The 6,741-nt window shown below is 34.5% G+C and overlaps 1 protein-coding gene across 1 annotated transcript in view; it reads right to left on the reverse strand.

Annotated features, from left to right (window-relative positions):
- The window catches only part of Npas3 (neuronal PAS domain protein 3), an 828,669-nt gene that overhangs the window by 740,776 nt on the left and 81,152 nt on the right, over nucleotides 1–6,741 (reverse strand). The window lies entirely within an intron of this gene.

The raw sequence follows: 6,741 nt of genomic DNA on the forward strand, positions 1-6,741 counted from the left end.
CATACATACACATATATATGTATATATATATATATATATATATATATATATATATATATATTCTTTCAAAATACTCATACCAAGCCCTTTACTGCTTTTTCTTTATTAAAATATATATAGGTGTGTATGTGTACATATATATACATATTTAATATGTATAATGTGTAAATGTAAATAGATTTACATTAGAACTACCTAAAGTAACAACTACATACTAACTATTACATTTATGGTTAAATTCTAATTTTGGAGAATAATTTCTTATAGAACCAAAACCAACTTCATTCTTATTTTCTGAGTATGTAGCAAGTATACCAAAGTATAGATGAAGTTAATCACATTTTAATAGAATGAGTGCAAAAAACTCAAGATTTTATTTATAATATTTTATAACTTTTGTTTGCAATATTTTAAGATAAAATGTTTTTTATAATTCTAGACTGCTAATCCTACTCTATAAATACTATTATAATTGGACTGTTAATTTCATGTAATGCATATCTACATACCTAAATTTTTTAATAACAACTTCAAAGTGAAAACAAATAATAAACATTAATACCCCCCCAGAAATGGCTGTGCATTCAAGTTAGAAGAAAAATCTCCGTAAATTTAGCAAAAAAAGTACAGTGATTCAAAAACATTATTTTTACTTATTCTCAGAGATTATCTAATTTATATAACTATCATCACTTCAATTTATAATTAATTATTTTTGATATGTTCTTTTCAATTAAGGTCTCTAAACATTAAGTAAATGTAGTTGTATAGTATACATCAGGTCCAAAGGTTAATGGCCTGTGAACAATTGTGCCTATAACAACAATATTTTCTTAATATAACAATTAACTGCATGTTCTTAACACATCAAAAGAATATCAACACACCAACTCTAAGGGTAAAAGAGTAAACATAAGCAAAGCTTGACACTTGGCCGATGTCAGAATGTGATTGAGTGGTAACTCGTTTTGCTGTGGACTGTAAATATGGAAGGTATCATTATTATGTGATGTATGATAGCTCTTGGGAAGTGAGAGTGGTCATCAGTTAAACAAATGAACCATTGGGCAGAGAATAGATGTGACACTATGGGCATGATCTTCTAATTTTCTGATAGGCAATGGACATTAACTGGTTCACAGATTTTAATGAGGACATACACAATATGTAGTACATATTCATGTACAAACAGGTCTATATATTTATTTGAGTGAAATAAAGATATTAATATGTCACAACGGAAGATGTAACTTTTTTCTACTTTACATCAAAAATTTTTGAAATTGAAATTTTTCTGTCTACCTAAAGAGAACGGGCCAAATCACTGCTTAAGAGTTCCTATTTTTTTTTTTTTTGACAGTCTGCATTAGGATATCTATTATTGTAAATGAGCTGAAACCACTTTGGGATTGTGAATGAAACAAATTATAATTTACAGTTTGAATTTAGTACCAATGAAAATTCTGACTTATACCTCCCCCTATGTATAATATAAGCTCATAAGATCAAAGTGAAACTTCTTCAAGTTTGCTTTTGTTTAGGGTCCCCTGCAAGCAGACCATGAGATAAAGATTTGAGTTCAAATAATTTACTGGAAATTAAGGAAACTCTGAAAGGATATTGGGGATGTGACACAGGGAAAAGGAAACAGTCAATAAGGGTATGCAGTCAGTACTACCACTGTGGACCACTAGAGTATAATCCCACTGAAATCAGGGAGCCACTGTAAACCACACATAAGGATAATCCCATCCAAGAGGTAAAGAAGCTGATGTACCTATAATCTATCATAAATTATCACAGTCTTTGGGGACTGACTTAATTCCCTGGCAGGGGTTTCAGCAGCCAGAGAAAGCCCCAGACCAAGGATACTGTATAGCAATTAAAAGTCAAGTTGTGCTCACTAATCACATAAACTATGGTGTTCTAATGCACTCAGAAGCTCCACAGAGAAACAACCCATGGACATGCTGCCACACTCTTGGCCACTTTCATTTCCTTTTGCCTTGACTATTCTAAGTACCTTCTAACTGGTCTTCTCTCACAGTTCCTCTCTCCATTTCAATCTTTCCTATGCACTACTGCCAATTAATCTTTCCAAAAGATAGTTCCAATCTGTCATTGCCTTGCTCAGAACCTTCCAATGATTCTCCTTTATCTGCAGAACAATTAAGTCAAAATGTTTCAGTCTGGCTCTTTCTGTCCATAACATATACTCATTCTTCTTTTGCTGTGAGCTGTCACTATTCAATTGAACACACTTTCATCCTTGCTCACCTCCTACTCTTCATCTGGGACATCTAGACTTTATCACAGTCTATTTCCAAGGGTTCCTACACTTGTGTGAGGAGATGAGTCTTCTTCCTGCAGGTTTTCCTTACATGTGCCCTTTCTTTACTGACACAGCATCTGAATTCCTTCTCCACTTTATCATTCACTGGGCTAGGATTATATCTATTTGTATACAGTAATTATCTTTATGCACCTACGTTCTCATCTCTAAAATGAGATCAAGCTCTTAGTTTTAATCCCTATGCTACCATCATAACTAAATCAATGTGGGGTATATAATAGATGCTTAAAAATCAAATGATAAGTTGAAACTATGACTGCAGGAAGGTGCCATGTGTCATAAAAAGAGAACGGAACTTGAAGCCTGGACACCTAAGCTGCAGTCACAGCTAAGTGAATGACATTGGCATTCACTTAACCATTCAGTGTCTCAGTTGCTTCACCTATAAAACTGGATAATAAACTGCCCTTTGCTGCACATTTCATATAACTTGAAATCAAATAAATTAGCACCCATGAAGTAACTTTGAAATTTTCAGTGACAGAACATCACAGGTTATTTGTTTTATCACAGTGAGGTCCTGTCCTTCAGGTGATGACAGAGATGACATCAATTTACTGCTGAAATGCTATGAGTAATTTTGCCAGTAATTGTCCTGAATATGCTTTCTAAATTTTGGCTCCCTTTAAAAATTAATGCCTATACATATAAGCTGACTAGCTGGGAAAAAGTATCAGCATTTGAATTTAGTTTAGAACAGGATCAACTAGCCTCCTATGGAAACTGAATAAAGGATCTAGACCTCATTAACAGCAGGCTTTAATGCAACAGGGTCAAATAGATGTGTGTATGTGTGTGTGTGTGTGTGTGTTGTGTACTCAATAAACTAAAATGTCTATTGAAACAAGAAATTTACAGGACTCTCCTACTTGTCTATGGTACAAACAGATAATTTTCAAAAGCTATGCTTGTATACGTGTCTAGATAAAATACATGCATGTCCTCATCCTCCTCTTTCCTAAATGATATATCTTGACTTTACAGTATGTTCATACTCTGGCATTGACACACCCTTTAAATATTACTAAAAGGCTGCCTTTCTACAGTGTATTAAGCAGCTGCTTGCATATGAGTATCTTGTTGTCCAGAGTGACAGCTGTATTTTCGCCTGTTTTGACATTGAGTCTGATCTGGGTGAATAGCTCATATCCATTAAAGTGCTATTACAACACTGAATGACTGCCAGAATACTTCCTGATCAATTTTAAAAGCCAGCTAGCTGTCATCATCTAATCGCAACAGCAAAAAACAAATCTTTGGGGAATAAAATGAGATTTTTAAACATTTTTAAAGCAGTATATTAAATATAATCCCTAAAAACTATTTGAATAAGAATTATAAGCCACAGAAATGGGAAGGTGGAAATAATATTTTCTGCACTTTGAAAACCCTTACACTTGCATATTGGCAGGCAATCTCAAATACTCCTTAAATTTACCATTTCGGCAATCACTGAGTTTGAACTCCTGCCATTACATAACTTAATAAAGCAGCACTGAAAACAATCACCACAGAGTGCGATTGTGCTCACCATTAAATTTAGTTCTATAAAATTTAAGACTGAATTCAATCATCTTTCTGTCTTTGCTTCAATGGTTGAAATCCAAGTGTTCAGGTTTACTCTTTACTTTCCTCAACAGCCAGACAATATGCATATTTTTAAAATTACAAGGCTGGCACTTTTAGATTTGCATTTATTTAGCATTGCCGTAGGGAGGGAGAACTCACTGAAACAGTTAAGACCATGTGAATCAACAATTTAATTGGGGAAGTCTAATTCAAAATTGTAATTCTGCCATCATTATACCAACAATATCAACAAGTACATTGGCATAATCCATACGGAGGACAAATATTTAAAGTATGTAATCTGGGATGGTTTTCTCAATGGGTAGTGTTCAGTTCGTCTCATCTTGGTTTTGGCCTTCAATGTTTTCACATGGCTATTACGTCAGTAACACAATTTGGAGTGGGCCGTCTCAAGTGCAGACATGAAAAGATCCAATTTCATGACATCAGGAGGTTCAGTGATCATTCATTCCTTCCAGGATCTTGCACCATTGTGTCAGAGAATCTGAATAAAAGTCTAGAAATGCTAACTTCTCAACTCACATTTTATAGAGTATGATAAGAAGTGAACAATATATTTTAAAAACCCTTCAAATTTTAAGTCTCCTTAATAAAACAGAGCCATTAAGGAAATACTGGACTGATAAAAAAAAAATTCACTATTCGTTTCTAGAGATTCAAGAGCTCTTCTAAGAGACTAGAACCTCTGCTACAAAGAGTCTTCTCCGCATTATTAGATGATCTCTTTCACTTTTGATCAAAATCTCCCTTCATTTTTACTTTAAATTTTTTTTTCACTTTTTAATCCATTTTTAAATATTAAAATTGATGTTATTCTAAGAAACGGACTCATCTTACTTCCTCATTTAAATAGTCAACGCTCCCATTGCGAATCAGGGAGACTCAGGCACCTCTGTGGGCACAACGGCCTCCAAAGTGCTGCTGGTGAACTCACCTCTGTTCCTGAGCTCCTGTGGCTCCCTCGTTGGCCCCTCCGATTTCTCCCACCACTCCAGGCCCTTCTTATGCTCTGCCTTTGCACATGTTTTGCTCCATGGTCAGCCCACCTTCTGATCTCTTCCACCTAATCCAACTCCTGTTCTTTCTTTTTTCCTTTTTCTTAATGTGTATGTTTTGCTTTATTTTAGTAAACTCTTTATTAATAACTTTAGGTTTACAAAAAAGTTTCAGAGGTGTTAAGCAGTACTTCAAATTGTTCTAGTGATTGTCACTTTAGACTATAGCCTTTTGTTTCTTTGTGGGATTTTTGATGTTATCAAATTGATTTTTAATTAGTGTATAATATTCAAATTGAGAAAATTATGTTATGTGCATGTACAAATACACCACAATGAAACCCACTATTTTGTATAATTATTAAACACCTACTCTTTCTTTATAATACCTCCCCCATCACCTCCTCTGAGAAGTCTTCTTTGATTTTCTCAAGCAGATATATATTTCTTCCTTGTATCTGTCACTCAGGCCAGGAAGCAGGCATGACTATTTCACTTATTTATCTGTCTGATTTGCTCACGGACATGAATACTGGTTCTGTTGAGAATAAAATAAATTCCACAAATAAATACCAAATAACAAATATTATCTGACAAAGAGAACCCAGAATGAAAAGAAAACAGTAGCACCAGAATGGCATCTCTTAACAGTAGGTTCACGTCTATGTTTATTTTGTGTGGCCTTCTCTCACTTGTTCTTTTTTTTTTTTTTTTTTTTTTTTTTTTTGTATTATTTCCACCAATGGGCAAGCTTTTCCCTTGTAAAGCAGAATTATCAAAATCTGTCAACGCTTAAAAACAGGAAATAGCTGAGGTTTAGACACAAAACAGAACACAAAAACTGACAAGGTAGAAAAGTCAATGAATTTGAGAATGAACTGCAAAAAACATCTCAATGTTTTTTAAATTTATATGTTATTTTTAAAGGTAAATGCTCATACTGATGAGTTACAAATGTATTCTGCCATGAAAGGCAAAGACTAAATGTTAAAAAAATGAAGACTAAATAAGAATCACTATAGAGACTGAAGTGTAAGCTATGTGACAGTCCAAGGCAGGAGGTACCATTTACCCCAAGAAACTTAAGTTCATAAAAACAAAGTGACGGTTTATGAGTGACTGTGTGTTACGTGACAGCAGACTACAGTAAAAGGGATTGAAAACTCTCTGCCATATATGTATTCTTTTTCTTTCTTGAATTTGAAGATACTCTGAACAGAGAATCACGTGGTACATAAAAGAAGGTACCAGAAAAGGTCATAACTGAGGTCAGTTATTTGTGCCAATCCCCATTTCCTTTATATCCACTCCATTACTCTCAGCACAAGTTAGTTCGGCCTCCCCACATACTGTTAAAAATATGTATATTGCTTCTGGGAGATCTACTGCCCCTTGTAAATTCACATATTAAAGGGTAGCATAGAAGGGAAAGGAATCTGTAATAGAGCCGTTTATAGCCAAGCACTAAATCATATAATACGGAAAACAAATGTAGATGACTTGGAGGGTGGGGGCAAATATATTACCTCTCCTCAATGAACATTCATAAAATAAAATGGGATCTCCAAGCTGCCAAAATTAAGTGGAGCTGGGCTACAAAAATATCAAAGAAAGAAAGGAGAGGGAAAAGGATAGGGAAGTGGAAGAGGAACGGAAGGAGGGGAAGGGGGGAAGAGAAGCCAATTTAACCCAGTCTGAGTTAAGTAGTTAACCAGGTATTAAGCAAATTGGCATTATTTAAGTGAAATTCCTAACAGTTTTGAAACTTATTATACCAATACACATCTCCGGGAGGGGGGGGGG

This window comes from Marmota marmota, unplaced genomic scaffold (genome assembly GCF_001458135.2).
Source record: "Marmota marmota marmota unplaced genomic scaffold, marMar, whole genome shotgun sequence".
Classification (NCBI taxonomy): Eukaryota; Metazoa; Chordata; class Mammalia; order Rodentia; family Sciuridae; genus Marmota; species Marmota marmota.